Source organism: Odocoileus virginianus, chromosome 12 (assembly GCF_023699985.2).
Source record: "Odocoileus virginianus isolate 20LAN1187 ecotype Illinois chromosome 12, Ovbor_1.2, whole genome shotgun sequence".
NCBI classification, from domain to species: Eukaryota; Metazoa; Chordata; class Mammalia; order Artiodactyla; family Cervidae; genus Odocoileus; species Odocoileus virginianus.
Window position 1 is genome coordinate 14,155,012 of NC_069685.1, and position 18,288 is coordinate 14,173,299.

At 41.8% G+C, this 18,288-nt stretch overlaps 1 protein-coding gene across 4 annotated transcripts in view; it reads left to right on the forward strand.

Annotated features, from left to right (window-relative positions):
• Positions 1-2,040: 2,040 nt before the first annotated feature.
• The window catches only part of INPP4B (inositol polyphosphate-4-phosphatase type II B), an 825,365-nt gene continuing 809,117 nt past the window's right edge, over positions 2,041-18,288 (forward strand). For 2 of the 4 annotated variants that reach the window (XM_070474820.1, XM_070474815.1), the window contains exon 1: positions 2,041-2,425. The gene's annotated coding sequence lies outside the window, so the exon portion shown is untranslated. The remainder of the gene's footprint in view (positions 2,426-18,288) is intronic. The other 2 variants (XM_070474816.1, XM_070474817.1) reach the window with 1 other exon arrangement.

Consider the following 18,288-nt stretch of genomic DNA (forward strand, 5'->3'; position numbering starts at 1 on the left):
AACTTCCTAGATGATATGCATAGGTATGTTGCCTTTTTCCCAGCAGCTCTGTGAATGGCCTGTAAAAGGTCTTGGTCAGCATGATGAATGTCTCAGTTCTAATTATAAGAGGGTTTTCTGGGTATCTCACTTTAAGTGTTCATTTCCACAAAGACAGTTGCTGCATCTGTTTTACAGCTCTGTCTTTTAGAAGGAAAGTTTTAATCCTTCTGGCACTGTGGCAGTCTTCATGGACACACCTCCCAGCCCCACACACCCACACCCATCCACCCAAATCTCCATTTAAAGTTAGAAGACAGCTATGCCAAACATCTTTTCAATTTAGTGGCAAAGCTCTGACACCCTGATGTTCTGATGTTCTTTCACTATTTCTGTATTTTATTAATTAAAAAAAGGCTGAAACTCTTGCCCCGTGAGAAAGTTGCCTCATCTTGCCAGATCTCTACAAACAGGATTTATCCATTGCATCAAGTCCCAAGTATGACAAAGGTTTTTGTTTTTCTTTTCTTGAGAGGAGTGTGTTCTGTACTACCCCATGGAGGGGACATTTCACTGTGTAATGGGTTCCTCAGGTGTGATCCATATCCTCGCAGGGCCTGCATGGATTGCTTGCCTATTTTGTTTCAGCTTCTCTCCATCCACCTCACCTGTGATGGTAGCTGAGAGTAGCAGAAAGAGCTTGAAGAGAAAGAAGCGGAAGGGCGCAGGGTGAGAGTGCAGGGTGAGAGCAGTTTCTGGTCCATAATGTTCATTCATTCATACTGTAAACGCGTATGGAAGCAACGGCATGTTAAACGTTGTTCCAAGTTCTGAGGAAGAGTGGGGGGGGGGGGGGGGAAGAAAAGTCAAAACCAAACACCCAAGTCTCTGCTCTCATCGGCAGAGCTTCGACTCTAGGGGCAGTTCAGCGCTTGCGGAGTGAAGGGACTCCTAGACGCAGGGCTGCCAACTGGGGCAGCTGCAGCTTCGCGCTTTGTCTAACTGTTGGGTCCTGACTTACCCAAATCGACTTCTCCATCCCAACTTGGGGAGTCCGGTCTCTCTGCCGAACAAACTGTAAGCCGTACCAGCCTTCTCACTTCTTTTTTAAAACGTAAATTTAAAGTGCTGGTTGGGAGGGGAAAGAAGGCTTGAGGGTGCCTGTCTGGACGGGCGCTCGCCTTCCCGGCACCCCCATTACCTTTGAGCCGCAGAGCGGAAACCTCTCCAAGAGAACCGCCAGGTGGCACCTGTAAGGCGCAGATGGGGAGAGCGGTTTGCCCCACACCCCACAACCCGGAATAGCCCGACTGCGTGCCTTCGCCCGCGGGCTTGTCGGCTAGGCGGTGGAGGAGAGTTAGCCTCCGTACAGACTGCGCGATTACGTCCCATGTTTTCCCGACACCCCAAACAACGCTGAGTGTAGATCTGTCCCCAAGCTTCCGGGCTGCTCAAGGCATGTCACATGCTTGTTGGGAGCGGCTTGGCCTCAGTCACCGAGCCGCGACGTGGGGGCTGTTGGTGGGTGGCCGGGGACCGAGCTGAGTCGGAAGCCTCGCCAGTGCCCAGGTCTCCTGCCCTCGACCTCATCCCGGGCCGCGGCGGAGCAGTGGCAAGAGACAGGGGTCCCAGGGCGGTGGCAGGCAGGAGTCCGGGGAGCAGGGGACACCTCCTCCCACTCTCTCCCGACCCCACCTGGGTCTGAGCCAGGATCCGGGGCGCCTCCTCCCGCGGCTTAAAAACCCTGCGGTTTCGGTGGCCCCGGAGCAGTGTGCCGGCCTCTGGTCACCCCTCCCTAACGCGCTCCGCAGCTGCGAACCCAGCAGCCCAGCCTGGGGACCGTCCCCGCTCGCAGAGGGCCGGGGAGCGGGGAGGCCACCCACGGAGCACGCGTGTCGGGGTCGTCGTGGATTGGGCGGCCGGGTCACCAACTCCACTCCATCGGTAGCGGGAAGCGAGCTGCGCCAGTTGCCGTCGCTGCCGCTATTCGGCCGCCGGTGACATTGGGAGGAGACCGCTGGGACAGGGCCGAGGAGGAGGAGGAGCAGGGAGGCGTGGGGCGGGGGGCAGAAAGTAGCGGTTGTGCCAGGGGGCGTGTGAGCAGCGGGAGAGGCGGCCGCGCCGGCGATAACTTCTCCCGGGCGCGCGCGGCCGGTGAGGGAGCTGGGAGCGCGGCGGGACCCGGGAGCCCGAGGGAGGCGCGGGAGCCTCGGGAGCCGCCGCCCGCGCCCTGCGCCCTGCGCCCTGCGCCGCCGCCGCCGCGCCTCCGGCTCGCTTCCTCCGGGTTCCCAGCCCCGGGTGCTGAGGCTCCGGTCTATAAATAGCAGGTTACTGCTCCTGCTCGGCGCTCACAGGCTCACCAGCGAACGCCGGAAAGTCAGACTAAAAGTGTCTGCTGCTGCCGCTGCTGCTGCTGCCGCCGCCCCCCACTCCGCCTCCGGGAGAGGTAATGACCCGCCGAGGCCCCGAGGGCCGGGTGGGGGCTTTGGTCGGGTGGGCTGGATGATGGTGGGGGATCCGCGGAGGGGGGCGTTGGAGCGGGTCTGACTGAGAGCGCGGGGGCACGTCCTGGCTGGGGTGCGGGGGAGAGGTAGAGCTTGTCTGTCTGGCATCAAGTTTCTCCGCCTGGCGGCCCCGATAGCCCCTTGCAGAACCTCGATCCTAAGGGGTGTGGTGTGGTGCCTGTCCTGGGTTGCCGGGGTACCCCTGAAAGCCGCGGACCCTCTGGCCGGGAGCCCCTTGGCCGGGGCCGCGCGCCGGTCCAGGTTCACCGTCAGCCTCACCCCGTCACCCTCGCTCTCTGGGCCCTGCGTTAACTCCGAGCTCTCAGAGCTCCCTGACCTTCCAAGGCTGCGCCCACCCTCGCGGTCCCCGGCTGCGGCCGCCGGGGGGGACGCGCCCTCAGCCCCATCCCGGCCGCTAAGCTGCCGCCGCCGCCCGCCTGGGGAGAAGTCGGCTTCAAGGCAAAGGCAGGAGGTGGGGGGTGGGAGTCAAGATGATTGATACTGGGCTCTCGGTTGGCCCAAGTTTTGTTTTTTCCTAAAGAGCCCCTCTCCATGACCACCCCCATCCCACTCCAAGAAACTCAGTTCTGGCAAAGAAGCCCGGGGTACGTCTCTTCTTGGCCACCAAGCATCTCTTGAGAGGTCTCAAGAAAAGGGTTAGAAAGCTAGGGCGGGGGGTCGTGGTCGTGCGGGGAGTCGTGTGTGCGGAGGGGAGAATGGTTGGTTGGCGCCCGAAAACTGCGCTGCAGAGTCCACGGGCGCGCTGGCCCCTCTGGCAAAGAGCGCCAGGCCGGGGATGTTGGGAGCCAGGGGCTGGTTCCTGAACGGACTTTGGGGCTTGCAGCTGGGATTAAGATCAGGAAGCTGGAGCTCTAGGTACCTGCTTTTGCCTCTCCCGATGCCTCTGAAATCTCCCTTTTAGGGGGTGGTTTCTGCCCTTAACGCTGTGGAGAGGAACTGGCAGTTACTGTCTGGGGACAAGAGGTTTATAAGGGTGAGGATGTGCATATTGATTAAATTGTTGCTGCTGCTGCCGCTGCCCCAAACTTACTGGAAAAACCTGGGAGGTTTTTCTATTACTCTTGTCTTAAAGATGCAGATTCACTTTGCCTGTCTCCCCCTAAGCCCCCGGAGCTAGGTTTCCTCCCTCTTTCTGAGGTGCGTTCTGTGAGGTCATTACATTACGGCTTCTCTCCAGGTGTTAAAACATTTTGCATATCTCCTTCCTCTCGTGATAGAACTTGTTTGTAAAGGTGTATGAACTAAGTGGAAACCTGGCAGACAGGGGGGTAGATTGTCCTTTTCACCTCAAGAAGGGCACTAGGTAGCTTGTTTGTAAGCCTAGGCTTGCATTTCGAAGACCCTGCTTGTAATAGAGATTTTCTTAATGGATCCTAGAGCAGCAATAGTAGTAACCTGTCTATGCTAAAGCGGGCACGTAGGTGCAAAGAACCACAAGGAGGGCAGCTGGCTAGTGCAAGAAGTTAAGTAAAAACAGGACTGGGTAAGTGGGCATTGCCTTACTTAATAGACAAAGAAATGCATTACCTTGTGTTTCTTTCTGATGTACTCCGGTAAGGTAAAGCATTGATGTAAAATTAGAGTAAATGATCAATGGCTTCCTGATTTGTACTTGAGCGCTAAAAACTGAACCTCTTGGATCTGTAGTCATGTAAAATGCCACTACAGTGGAATGCTTTTTCAGGGTATTTCTTTAAAATGTGATTTAGAACATTGTCCTTGAAAGGTTATGAAATGTGCATGGGAAGAGTCTAGATCCTCAGTGTTATTGGGAATACTATGTGCTGATTGAAACACTGCTCTTATTTTTGAAGACAATTCTCTGTGGTTAGGCAGATCAATACTTATTTGTGATAATGACCAGTTAGGATGTATGTATTTATAACTGTGTTTTGCTTTTGATCCTTTGATAAAGTATAATAAAAACCATAGAGACCAAGTTTAGTCTTGTTCTTCCAGCTATTTAAGGAAACACATGGTCAAAGTTATAGGCAGAAAGTACTTTCTAAATGTTGAGTTTGAGCTTCACTTTGGGGATGCGAATTGACTGAATGACTTCATATCTCATAAGAGTTTTGTCAAAATACTCATAACACAGACTCATCAGTTAAATTTGATTATAAAATAATGCTATTATATTTGACTTGTGTGAAATGGAAAAATCATTAAGCTTAGAGAAAAGACAGATATTTGTTCTAAATTGTGCAAATGGAAAGTAACTCATTTCCTTTCTGAGACCTGGGAGTTTCTTCTAGTACAAGTAATATTAATCCCCATATGGTGACAGAAGTAACTTTCACTACTTCAAGACAAAACCCAAGAGGGCAATTCTCCTAAAGACAAAGAAAAAAGTGCAGACTGATCTTGTATCTCTTAGCAACTGAATAGATGTCAGTTATCAGGTGACATCTGAGAATACAAAGTTAAAAAAATTATGAGATAATTAGTGAGTGAAATGCTTACTGAATATCTATTATATTTTCTTATTTCATAGTGCAAAATCCCCAGCCAGTATTAATATTATATATACAAATATCATAATTTTTGTAATCTGTGTGGAGTAAATTCTTGTCTTTCATAACCATGGGAATTTTAATAGCTAGAAATGTGCCATTTTAAATAATCTCAAGTTTAATATTAATGTTCATTTATTTGAAAGCTGTACTTGTCTCTTCTGTATTCCATATCTTAATTTTTCAACATGTCCTATATATCTTTCTGAAGCCCCAGGGAATCTGTTTTATAGCCATTTTGTTACTACTTTTTAATATTGAGTTAGAAATCTTTGATTATAGAGCTCTTTAGGACACATAAATATATACAGTTTCATATTCAGGCCAAGAAATGAGGTTATCAGACAAATAATTTTAATTTAAACATTTATTTTCAGGTAAATCCAAATGATGATGCTGTGATTACATTTTTGAATGCAAGATGCACATAGCTTTTATTTTCCAAAACTTTAAGTGTAGTATAGATGTACCTAAAAACATCAAGATATGGGAGAAAATTTTAAGGAATCTTCAGAGTCTCAGGTATAATTGTCATTTGAATTAAGACTTGTTAGTTCATTTACTTTATATGGTTCCATGACCTTGTAGACCCAACAGGAGCATGTTAAAATACCTGTGAAGTTTCATTATTTATCTTGTTTGTGTACCTGCATCTGCTGTGGAACTTTCCTTCCATAAGGCACAATTGTAACCTCTGTCTTACCTCCTAGAAGTAGCTTGTAATACATGGTATACCATAAGGCCCATGGATTATCCAGTAGTTGCAACTTCAGGCTTCCAATTTTCCAACTGACTTTGTAATTTTACTGAACACTGACAGATATAAGCCCAACATAGTATGAAGAGTCGAATTTCAATGTAACATGAGTTCTTGAATCATGTTTTCCAAACTGAGTTTCTTAAATTGCAATATTTTGAGTAAATCCTGTCTCCTGCATTGGCAGCCGTGCGTGCTAGGTGTCCTTAACTGTGCGGCGGAGGCCTCAAAATAGACCCCAAAACAGACCTCAAAATGACTAAGTGGAACAGACTTGGCAGCATTTAGTTGGTTAAGCTGATTAAAGGAAGTCGTGAGAAGTTGTCTAGATCATGTGGCTTTGATCAGAGATTCCTTTGGGAATTATCTAAATTAATGATTTCAAGAGGATGGAGGCAAGGAGAGCTTCTCCCCCTGTTACCCCCTCCCCTGCCTACCTCCCTCCCTCCCTTTCCTTCCTTCCCTCTCTGTCTTCCTTGCTTCCTTTCTTTCTCTTTCTTGCCTTCCCTCTGTTCATTTGTTTATTACCTTTCTTTCCGTCTTTACCGACCCTTCTGGTTGGTAACACGCAGCCCTGCAACAGGCCTCTTGTTGAAATCAGTGAGCTATGTGCTCTATTTTCAACGTTTCCAAGAATGGAGAAGTTCCTGGGTTATACAGGCAAGCCCTAACACTCACTCTGATTGAGTGATCAGAGTAACAACAACAATGAAAAAAGTTTCCCCAGATCAACATAAAATATAGTTCTTTAAAACTTCCATGTATGAGCTGTCTTAATACAGCCATTGTTTGTAGATGATAAGTACTTTAAAAGGAAAACCTGAGATTTTTCTGGGTCTCAAAGAGAGTGTGATTTTTTTTTTAAGTAAAGCGGCAATGATTTAAAAGGAATCCTCTGAGCGTTTTTCACTACAATGAACAAGTGACAGAAATATGAGTCTTTTACCTTTCACCTAAGTTCTTAAGATGAGCAGTTACAGTGCATTAAGTAGACCAAACTGGGGACTACCATTGTAAAGCAAATAAAATGTACTCCCTTAACCATAGCCAAGTTCTCTACAGCAGCCCTTTCTTTAATCCAGTCTTTCACATGTTTCTCATTTCATTTTCTTGGGTCTTTACTCTTCTGGCCAAAATCAGAGACAGGCTTGAGCAATTAGCACAACTGAACCACAAAAATTATTCACTGCTGTGAAAACAGTATAACTAAGAACCAAAGAGATCTTAAACTGAAGTGATAACCCACTGATGAGGGAGTCTATGACCTTAAGAAAGCTTGAAAGTATCATTTGTGATTATTTAACATCCTATGAAGCCCTTTTGAATATTTTCATAAGCCAAACTTGCTAGATAACCACATATTCCACTTTGAGTACTGGTGTATATCACATTCATAATAGAATATGTTACATACTTGATGCATAGTATTAAAAAATAACCTTTTAAAAATTTCATGTCTTCATTAACAAAATCCATAACTTTTTATATTTACTAATCTAATCAAATCTTTTTTACCTAAATTTATGAGACAGTGATGATTTTATGGTATGTGTAATTTCATTTCTCCCTAATAGCCTTCTTCTTTTTAGCAATTATGAATAAATATGTTCTAGAGCTGTCTTTTGGATAAGTTTGCTTTAAAATAGAGCATTTCCTCTTTCCAGAAGGCGTCCATTTGGAGAGGAGACAGTTACCACTAGGTGGCAGTATGCAATGCTTAGTAGCCATGGGTCCTTCTATTAATAATTGCAATATATTTATTATTAAAGCTTTTCTTTTACACAGAACTTATTTATATCATGAGCAAGTTAATGAAATTAAAATCAACAGACAGCTGAATCTTTAGCAGTAGCTAGTATATTTAGAAGATCTATTGTTTATAATACTTTAAAGATTTGTTTGTAATATTTAACACACTCTGCTTTTATGTGAGGTCTGCTTATGTGAGGCATTGCTAAGAGTTAATTGACCTAAACGTGCCAGAATTCTGCTTAAGACCGGGTAAGAGAAAGGGAAAGAGAACATTAAGTGAACACGGTAGAAACCCACCCCTGGCAAATGGTCATTCTAAAACAGACGTTGTATTAACCATTTGCATTAATCTCAATTGTCTCATTAAATGGGCTGAGCAGAATCTTTTTCTAGGTCTTAGAGGATGTAATTGTTCATTTTTCTCTGTCTTATTGCCTTTGGGACAATGCAGAAAAGCAAAAAAAAAAAAAAAAAATAGCTGCAGATTGTCTCACTGACACTTTGGCAGTTCCCTAATGTCCTCTATAATAGTGACGGCCTGGCCACCACAGTGACCAAATTGGATTAGCCATGTAGCAGTGTAATTTACTTTATTGTGACAGCTGAAATTTATCCAGCCCACTTCTTGGTTAATCTGGATGTCGGCGTCCCTTTCTTTGGCTGAATGATTAAATCGTGGACCAGGGCAGAATTAAAATTTATTCCATTATCTGTGCACCGGAAGGGGACCTATGCATTGGATAGCCACCGGATTTGAACCTCTTCAAGATCAACATGGTAGGCATTTCAGCCGTGTTTATTGGATGCAGCAGTTGTGGGAATGGGAACCAAGGGACAAACTGATCCACATAAAGTGATGTAATTAAGAAATAATACTTCTTTGAAAAAGCATTTTACTATGTAAAATTTCAAACATAATAAAAAGAGTACCATGAGCTCTTACGTTCCCATCAGCCAACTTCAACAATTGTCAAATCATGGCCATCCGTGTATCATCTACAATATCACTCACTTTTCCCCTCCCTGCAGTTTTTGGAAGCAAATCCTAGAAGTTTTATTAAAGCAAATATACTTGTGAAGCTGTTATTTACAAAAATAGGTATCATCTGAAGGGCAATTTTAAAAAGTTACTGAAGTAAGAACACTACATATTTCACCTAAAAAAATTAGGAATCTCGGCATGAGATAAATGATGCACAAATTATATATTTTTTTCAGGAAAATATGGCAGACTGAATAATTAAGGAATAGATTTCAGCTTAGGTTCTTGGTCATATTTTTTTTAATCAACAATGGTATGCAATAGTGACTTCCCTGGTGATCCAGTGGTTAAGAATCTTCCTGCCAGTCCAGGGGACACTGATTTAATCCCTGCTCTTGGGAGATTTCACATACCATGGGACAAGTAAGCCAGTGCTCCACAACTACTGAGTCTGCATCCAGCAACTAAGACCTAGTGTAGCCAAAAATAAATACATAAATATGTATATTCCAAAAAGCGTGCAGTAATGTTCCTTGAACATGGTAGGTAGTTAGGTAGCTATTAGTATGTGCTTGATAGACCAAAGACTGCGTTAGGCTTCTTAGATTAAAACCAATATTGATTGTTTGCATACCTTGTCATCACAGTTTTCTCATGTAACATTTTACTTCTGAGAGGCAGAGAATGTAGATACTGTAGACCCCTGGCATGCGAGAATTTAGCTTGCATGAGTCAAGATTTTACCATCTGTCTGAAATTACTTAGACGTAGTAATCTATAGTTTTGCTGAAGTGTGAATTTAAATCACACAGTCCTGGAAACATCTTTCAGTGAATCCAGCCAATGGCCCAGCAATCATACCGCCAGGTTACTTCATGGTCTAGGTGACATGGCAGTTCACTTTCTAGAACTAATTACCCCTGGTGAGTGTGTTTAAGGATTTGGCAATCTGAGACATTGTTTGGTGCCCCCCTTTGAAAATATCATGAATCTCCTAAAATGTACCTGTTGAATTTTGTGTTGAGTTGAAATTTTAAATGAATAGGATTTCTTCAGATTTCAAAAAAATTGACAGTAACCATTATGTATAAATCTTTGTGATATTATGTAAGAGAAAATATAATTCCATGGTAGAGAAAACAAGTAGTTTGTATCTAAAGAGTTTATGCCATGCCATATTTTTCATATGTATAAATTATATAGGCAAAAAGCCCCTGTATAATTTTCTTAATACTAGACACACAGTTGTTTTGGCTGTTTTGAAATTTACTATAATGTTTTCTTTCCTGGACTGTGTTTTGAAGACTGCCTCCCAATTTGTTCGTGCTATTCATATTCCGATTTCCCATTTTATGTTTTGGGTGGGAGTTAAGAATGGTACAAACTCAGAATAGTGTATGTAACAAGAAATAATTGAACCAGTTGGCTTCCAGTTGATTTCTTTCTTTCTTTTTTTTTTCTACTCTTCCCCCCGCTGCCCCCAGATTATAAATGTAATAGCTCTCTATTGGGGAAAAAAGATGGAAAGTAGAGAAAATTCTTAAGAGGCAGAAAAAAAAATCACTGGAGGACATATTGTTAGCATTTTATTGTATTTGTTCCTAGAACCCTGTGATTCTAGAATTTTGTCATTCTACAAAAGTTGAGATTATAGTATGTGCATGTGTGTGTGAGAATGTCTTCTGACTTGTTCCACTTAGAATTCTGTTGTTCATTTCAGTGTAGAATTTGATTGAGCACCTCCTGTGTCCTGGGCTTCCTAGGTGGTGCTAATGATAAAGAACCTGCCTGCCAGTACAGGAGACATTAGAGATGTGGGTTCGATTTCTGGGTCAGGAAGATGCCCTGGAGGAGGGCATGGCAACCCACTCCAGTATTCTTGCCTGGAGAATCCTGTGGACAGAGGAGCCTGGCAGACTGCATTCCCTAGGGTCGCAAAGAGTTGGGACATGACTGAAGCGACTTAGCATGCATGCACGCCTATGTGCTAGGTACTATGCTAAGCTCTATTCTGGTTTACAGCAATGAATGAAAAAGAAAATCACTTTGCCTGAGCCTGTAAACACTTCTCTAACCTCTTTTTTAATTAAAAATTTTGTTATTATTTAGTTGCTATTTGGTGGTTAGGCATACAAATCACACTCATTAGTTTAGCTATTTCTGCAACTTTGACTTTTACACTATTGGCATTTTTTTCCGTTAACACACTGATAAATCTTTTCTGTATGACCTCATTTTCTAATATCCCTTGTCTATCATTTTACTGTTTTCTTAGGAATGATTCCTAGAAATAATATACTGAATAAAAGTATGAACCTTTCAAAAATTCATCATACATATTGCCAAACTGCATTTTTTTTTAAGACTGCAACCATTTCATTCTCCCTGGAAGTGTAATAGTCACAGCTCCATCCTCACCAGCATTGAGGGATATGATTATTTTTTATTAAGTTTGTTATTTGGATTGAGGAAGACAATTGTAACTATCAAACAGAACAAGAACACTTATTGTGCACCTTGTATAGGCCGTTCATCACACAATAACTTTATCTATATTAGCTCATTTAATCTTTGCAACTGCTATTAAGAGGAGGACACTATTACCATCCCATTTTAAAAGTTAGGAACTTACTTTTTTGAGAGGTTAAGTGACTTCTCCAAAGTCACATAACTAGTAAGTGGTTGAATTGGATCTTGGACCAAGACTGATTTTACTGTAAAGTCTAGGCTTTAAAGTACTGCATTCTTCCACTATTGTTTTTTTAAGTGAGGCTGAACATAATTTTGTTTCAAAGATCCAACTTTTAAAATTTAATTTGATTTATTTATTTTACGTGTAGTTGATTTACAATGTGTTAGTTTCAGGTATACATCAAGGTGATCATATATATGTATATATATATATATGCACGTGTATATCCTTTTTCATCGTCTTTTCTATTACAGGTTATTACAAGATATTGAATATAGTGCCCTGTGCTATATATACTAGGTCCTTGTTGTTTGAGGTTGAACATTTTTGAAATGCTTATTTTCATTTGTACTTTAAATATTAATTTATATTTTTTTCCTGTTGGCATATTGGGACCTTGATTTTCTTTTAATCAATTTTAGTGTTTTTTTATGATACTGTATTTTTGTCATTTGTTATCTGTATTGCTTTCCTTTCTTATATTTTTAACATATGAAAGTTGAAAATGTGTGGCTTGAATGGCATACTTATTCCATTGATTTTTTTTTTAACTTAGACAATACTTTCTCATTTATAAAACAGATTAACATTTACCTAAATTATTCTTCCCTTAACTCGGCAGTGGATTGCCATTTCCTCCTGCAGGGGATCTTCCCAACCCAGGGACAGAACCCACATCTCTTGCATCTCTCGCATTGGCAGGCAGATTCTTTACCACTGTGCCACCTGGGAATCCCTAAGAGCCGTACTAGACGCCAGTCATTTTGTGCAAGTATTTTCCTGTTTCAAGATTCCTTCTTCAAAGTGACCAGGGAGTTAGGCCATATGTACTGTGTGCCATGGAGCCACTTGAGCTTTGCCCAGTCCTGTTCAGTGTTTGGCTTAATCGCATCTCATTGTCCAGGAAAGGGAGGGGCACATGAGACTTGAAAGCTTCCCTTTCCCATGACTGGGCTATAACCTTTCTCTAAACGTTCAAATGTAATGTATATGTAATATCTTGTATATAAAAAATTACAATCCAGCAAACATTGCTCAGTTTAATATTTGGTTTCCAGTTGTCAAAGCTGGTTGAAGTACCTTCAAGATCATCAGGTTTGGCACGTTATAATGCATGGACAGGGTTGGGTAACTAGCCTGAGTTGTAGCTTATTTATTTAGGTCTGTACTCCAGTTATATATATATATATTTTTAAATGAATGTCCAGGAAGATTTTCATATACACAATTAGTTTCTGCCTTTTAAAAATGCTATATAGCTATATACTCCAGCTTTCTTTCACTGACCCTGGTATGTAAAACACTTTGCTTATTGGAATCATGCAGAAGAGAAAGCCTTGCTTTTATGAACATGAGTCCTCCAGGTTTTCTTGAAGCCAAGACTTGTTTATCTCAGGCTAAGTACAGGAGGTGCAGGATACGTGGGTTTAGTCCCTGGGTTGCGAAGATCCCCTAGAGGAGGAAATAGCAACCCACTCCAGTATTCCTACCAGGAGAGTCCCATGGACGGAGGAGCCTGGTGGGTCACAGTCCAAGGGGTTGCAAAGAGCGCTTGAGCATGCACAGTGAACCACACGTCTGCTGGTGCCCTGTCTAGGAAGCTGCAGACAGACAAGGGGGAGAAGTGTGGTATGGGGGGGTGTGTCTTTAGCCCTGCTCATCCATACCTCTGATTCCAGTTATATTATTTTCAATGGTGGTTATTCTGCATAGCGACCTGTACATGTCAGTTGCATTCAAGTTACAGACATTGGGTTGTGGTAAGAACGATGTTCATCTCTGTGCTTAAAACTATAAGGACTTCTCTATGGACAGGTCACTAAATCAAATTCTAGTAACATTCATTTTCCATTTCATAGACTAGATCATTGATCTCAACAACAAATGAAAACAAGTGAAAATGTTTCTTATAATTTGCTTCTGTTAAGACTTTCTGATTTCCGTGCTTAGGTTTCTGTATTTCTTTTCAGTTGAATGCTTGAAGCAATGATGCACTAGCAGGGATGAAAATACTCTCAAAGTCTCAGGAGAGTCTTTCTCCCACTGGTTTAAATTTCCCTGTCAAAATTTCTCAGGTAATGTGATACTGAGGAAAAGTGTGTGTGTGAGACAGAAAAAGATTGACCAATATAGACAGGGCAGGGCAAACACACTACAATGGGGATCATAAATCACATGACATTTGACTTGGGATTCCAACCCTTACAGACCTAGGTCTCCAGAGTGTTTTCTGCATCCAGCGTATAAACATTAATCATACTTTAAAAATGACCAAAAAAAATCACTGAAAAATACAGTCTTAGTGAAAGAAGTTAACTTTAGTTTAACTATTTCCATGCACCATTTTAGATGATCAAGGTTTTACTTATTTATTTAAAGTATAAAGTGTGTTAATTTCTACTATAGTGCAAGGTGATTCACTTATACATATATATGTTGTTGTTTAGTTCTAGGTCATGTCCGACTCTCTATGACTCCATGGACTGTAGCCCGCCAGGCTCCTCTCTCCATGGGATTACTGGAATGGGTTGCCATTTCCTTCTCCAGTGGATCTTCCTGACCTGGGGATTGAACCTGAGTCTCCTGCATTGAAAGACTGATTCTTTACCACTGAGCCACCAGGGAAGCCCCATACATATATTTATATATATTCGTTTTAAAAATAGTCTTTCCATTATGGTTTATCATGGGATATTGAGTGTAGTTCCCTGTCCTGTACAGTAGGACCTTGTTATTTATCCATTCTGCAAGGAGAGCAAACCAGTGTATCCTAAAGGAAATCAGTCCTGAATATTCATTGGAAGGACTGATGCTGAAGCTGAAACTGCCAACTGATGTGAAGAACTGACTCTCTGAAAAAGACTCTGATGCTGGGAAAGACTGAAGGCAGGCGAATGGGACGACAGAGGATCAAATGGTTGGATGGCACCACTGGCTCAATGGACATGATTTTGAGCAAGCTCTGGGAGTTGATGATGGACAGGGAAGCCTGGCGTGCTGCAGTCCATGGGGTTGCAAAGAGCTGGACATAACTGAGCAACTGAAGTGAACTATTTAGTAGCTTACATCTGCCAACCCCAACCTCCTCCCCTTTGTCAACCACAAGTCTGTTGTCTATGAGGATGACTAATGTTTTGATTTGCTTAGACAAATGTGTGTTTCAGTGCAGGAATCTGAAGAGACTGGACAAGTGGGCTGATTGTTTACCTTATCGTCAAAAACATTTAAAAAGTATAGAGAGATTAATAAGTAGAAGTTTTCAAATAATCTGTTGTACTCAGTAGAAAAGGAGAGAGAGTTTTTGGTATGTAAAAGTTTTACTTGAACATTCTACGAATAATGATCACTCCAGAGAAGGAACAAAATCTAGACTCAGGTTATTCTTTGCTGGCAGAAACTGAATTTTTTTTAAAATTTAGGTACTTATTTATTCATAATTTATTCCCTGAATACTTCCAAAAATGATTTGAGATGGTTTACAGTAAAACCACATAGAAAAATACTGAGTTTTTACAGTAGTTCAATACTAATGTAAAAGACATGTTTTGGAACTTGGCTTAAAGTACTATGCCTTAAAAATTAAATTCGAGGATATGAATACTAATCAGTACAAGATCTGTGGTGCTGTAGGCAGAAACACATATTGGAATATTTGAAATCACTGCCAAGTCCCGTGATTTTGGATACACATGTAACAATTACTTGATGTGATAGGGTTTCCATCAGAATGTCTGGATGAACTATCAAAGGTAGGACCCAACAGACAAGAATTCTAGGCCCATCCAAACAAGACTGGAGGCTTTCTTTCACAGGCGTGTTTTTGTTTCTGTCTCCACACATTCTAGCTTTAGATACATTTGTGTTGCTTGGAAGATACCGTTCAGTTCAGTTGCTCAGTCGTGTCCGACTCTTTGCGACCCCATGAATCGCAGCACGCCAGACCTCACTGTCCATCACCAACTCCCGGAGTCCATCCAAACCCATGTCTGTTGAGTCGGTGATGCTGTCCAACCATCTCATCTTCTGTTGTGCCCGTCTTCTCCTGCCCCCAATCCCTCCCAGCATCAGGGTCTTTTCAAATGAGTCAGCTCTTTGCATCAGGTGGCCAAAGTACTGGAGTTTCAGCTTCAGCATCAGTCCTTCTAATGAACACCCAGGACTGATCTCCTTTAGGATGGACTGGTTGGATCTCCTTGCAGTCCAAGGGACTCTCAACTCTTCTCCAACACCACAGTTCAAAAGCATCAATTTTTCAGCTAAAGTATTTTAAAATGCTGTTAAATAAAGACCTACTGTAAGCCTTTGTTCCTCCAAAAATAGACTACAGTGATTTTGATAAAGTCATTGTAACCTTTCTGAGCCAATTTTCTCATCTGTTAAGTATAGATAGTAATAATTATCTCACAGATTTTTAAATTACGTAGGACTGTATGCAAAAACTATAAATTATAATTTATAAAATACACTTATAAATGCATGGTATTAAGTGTATTGACAACCACTAATGTAATTCCTCCATCCATAGTTCATCAGGCACTCTATCAGATCTAGTTCCTTAAATCTGTTTCTCACTTCCGCTGTGTAATCATAAGGGATTTGATTTAGGTCATACCTGAATGGTCTAGTGGTTTTCCCTACTTTCTTCAATTTAAGTCTGAATTTGGCAATAAGGAGTTCATGATCTGAGCCACAGTCAGCTCTCAGTCTTGTTTTTGCTGACTATATAGAGCTTCTACATTTTTGGCTGCAAAGAATATAATCAATCTGATTTTGGTGTTGACCATCTGGTGATGTCCACATGTAGAGTCTTCTCTTGTGTTGTTGGAAGAGGGCATCCTAAAGGAGATCAGTCCTGAGTGTTAATTGGAAGGACTGATGCCGAAGCTGAAACTCCAATATGTGGCCACCTCATGTGAAGAGTTGACTCATTAGAAAAGACCCTGATGCTGGGAGGGATTGGGGGCAGGAGGAGAAGGGGACGACAGAGGATGAGATGGCTGGATGGCATCACCGACTCGATGGACATGAGTTTGAGATAACTCTGGGACTTGGTGATGGACAGGGAGGTCTGGCGTGCTGTGATTGATGGGGTCGCAAAGAGTTGGACACGAATGAGCGACTGAACTGAACTATGTAATTCCTATTACTCAGAGTGATCATTTGGGACTCAGTTACCAAGAAAACTATGTAGCTTCATAGTTCACTCTGATGAATTTTAATCCATAGCCTCCTTATCTATAAACTGATTCATTAACATCCACCTTATAAAGATGTTTGGAGAAGGAAACGGCAACCCACTCCAGTATTCTCGTCTGGAGAATTCCATGGATAGAGGAGTCTGGCGGGTTATAGTCCAGGGGGTCACAAAGAGTCAGACACAACTGAGCGACTGATACACACACACACACACACACACACATAAAGATGTTATGAGGATTAAATACAATAAGAATAAAAGCACACAGTGTCAGGCCATAGTGAGTCTTCAATGAGTGGCAAATCTTCAAATTATTTTATTACTATAACTAATCCCTTTTATCTTATATGAATGAATGAGGAATGGATATATTATAGTTATCTAACATGGTATTTTCCAAAGTTTTGGCAGTTAAATTTTAAATGAAATCCTATTGTATAAAGTAGATATAAAAATAATATTTTATTAGTATAGATGTATTTTGTGAGGTCACATTCTAAAAATATGCTTATGGACAAGGTCAATCAATGAAAACCAGGAAGTTCCTTTCTGGAACACAAATTGCTTAAATCTAGGCTTATAGATAATAGTTGCACAATTATACTGACTCCATCTTGAAATTTATTTGTTGCCTGTTTCTTTTTTATATTTTGGTGTCTTTGATTTTGGTTTATTTGGTGTTTTTATTCTGTGTCTTTGGTTTTTATAGAGTTTCTTTCTCTAGATTATAGATTTATCAAGAATGGGGAGTATCTTAAGTTTATTTTTTGGACCCAGTAGAATGCATCACATATGGTAGGTCTCAAAAACATTTTGTGGATGAATGAATAATCAGCATAGTTGGGCTTATTTTAGCTGAACAGGGCCTTGTGTTTTTAAAGGTATTAGGGTATGGAAAGGAAAGGAAATAATAAAATGACTAATCTAAAAATAAAGCCTTCTTTTTTTTTTTTTTTTCTTTAAATAATTCCTTCTTGATGAAGGTCTCCAAGAACTTTGTAAGTAAAGTTCTTGCTGCGCTAGGGAAGACTCTGGTCTTTGAAAGCTGTGTGTGTGTGTATGCATGCATTTGTGTCCTCCTTCATGCATGTGGGTTTATGAGAGTAGATGAGGGAGAGAGTGGAGGAAACAAAGGGAGAGAACGTTTGTGCAGAACCCACCATAAGCCAGGCGCTCGCCAAGCACACTGCCTTGAATATGATCTGTTCTTAGGGATTTTTGCTGCGTCAGAACCTACTAAAGTACACCCAGGGAAATGTTGATCATGCTTTGACAGGTAGTCTGTGGGAAACAATTACAAACTATTTGTTGAACTGTGGGGTCAACTGCATTCTGTCTTTTTGAGGCTAAGTAATTTGTAGAATTCCTTATCACCCTTGTCTTATCCATGAGAACCAGCAAGAAAAGGTTGAACTAAATTGGAAAAAAGTAAATCCTCATGGGAACTCACATATTTCCTCTATCCTGATAAAAATAATAATCGCTGGCCTTTATTGAATACTGTGAGTGTTTTACTTCCATTAACTCTTTCACATCCCACAATTGTCTGAGCTAGGCACTGATGTTACCCCCATTTTACAGGTGAGAACAGTGAGGCCAGAGAGGAAATGGAGCAAACATGCTTGCAGTCATTCATTGAGGAAATGGTGGACCCAGAATATGGAGCAAATTCCTTAAGCATCCACCCCTCAGGACTCTACTCTTGCAGTCTGATTCTTTGAATATCAGCTGCAGAAGTAAGAGGAAGCCTGATGTTCTTGCCAGTTCCATGTCTGGGTTCTTCACTTCAGCTTCAATTGACAGGACAGGAAAATGCACCTTTGAGCCTCGGTGCCAGGATCAGGGTCAGGAGTGGCCAAGGTGATCATTCCAGACTTGGAAGAGGGAGGCT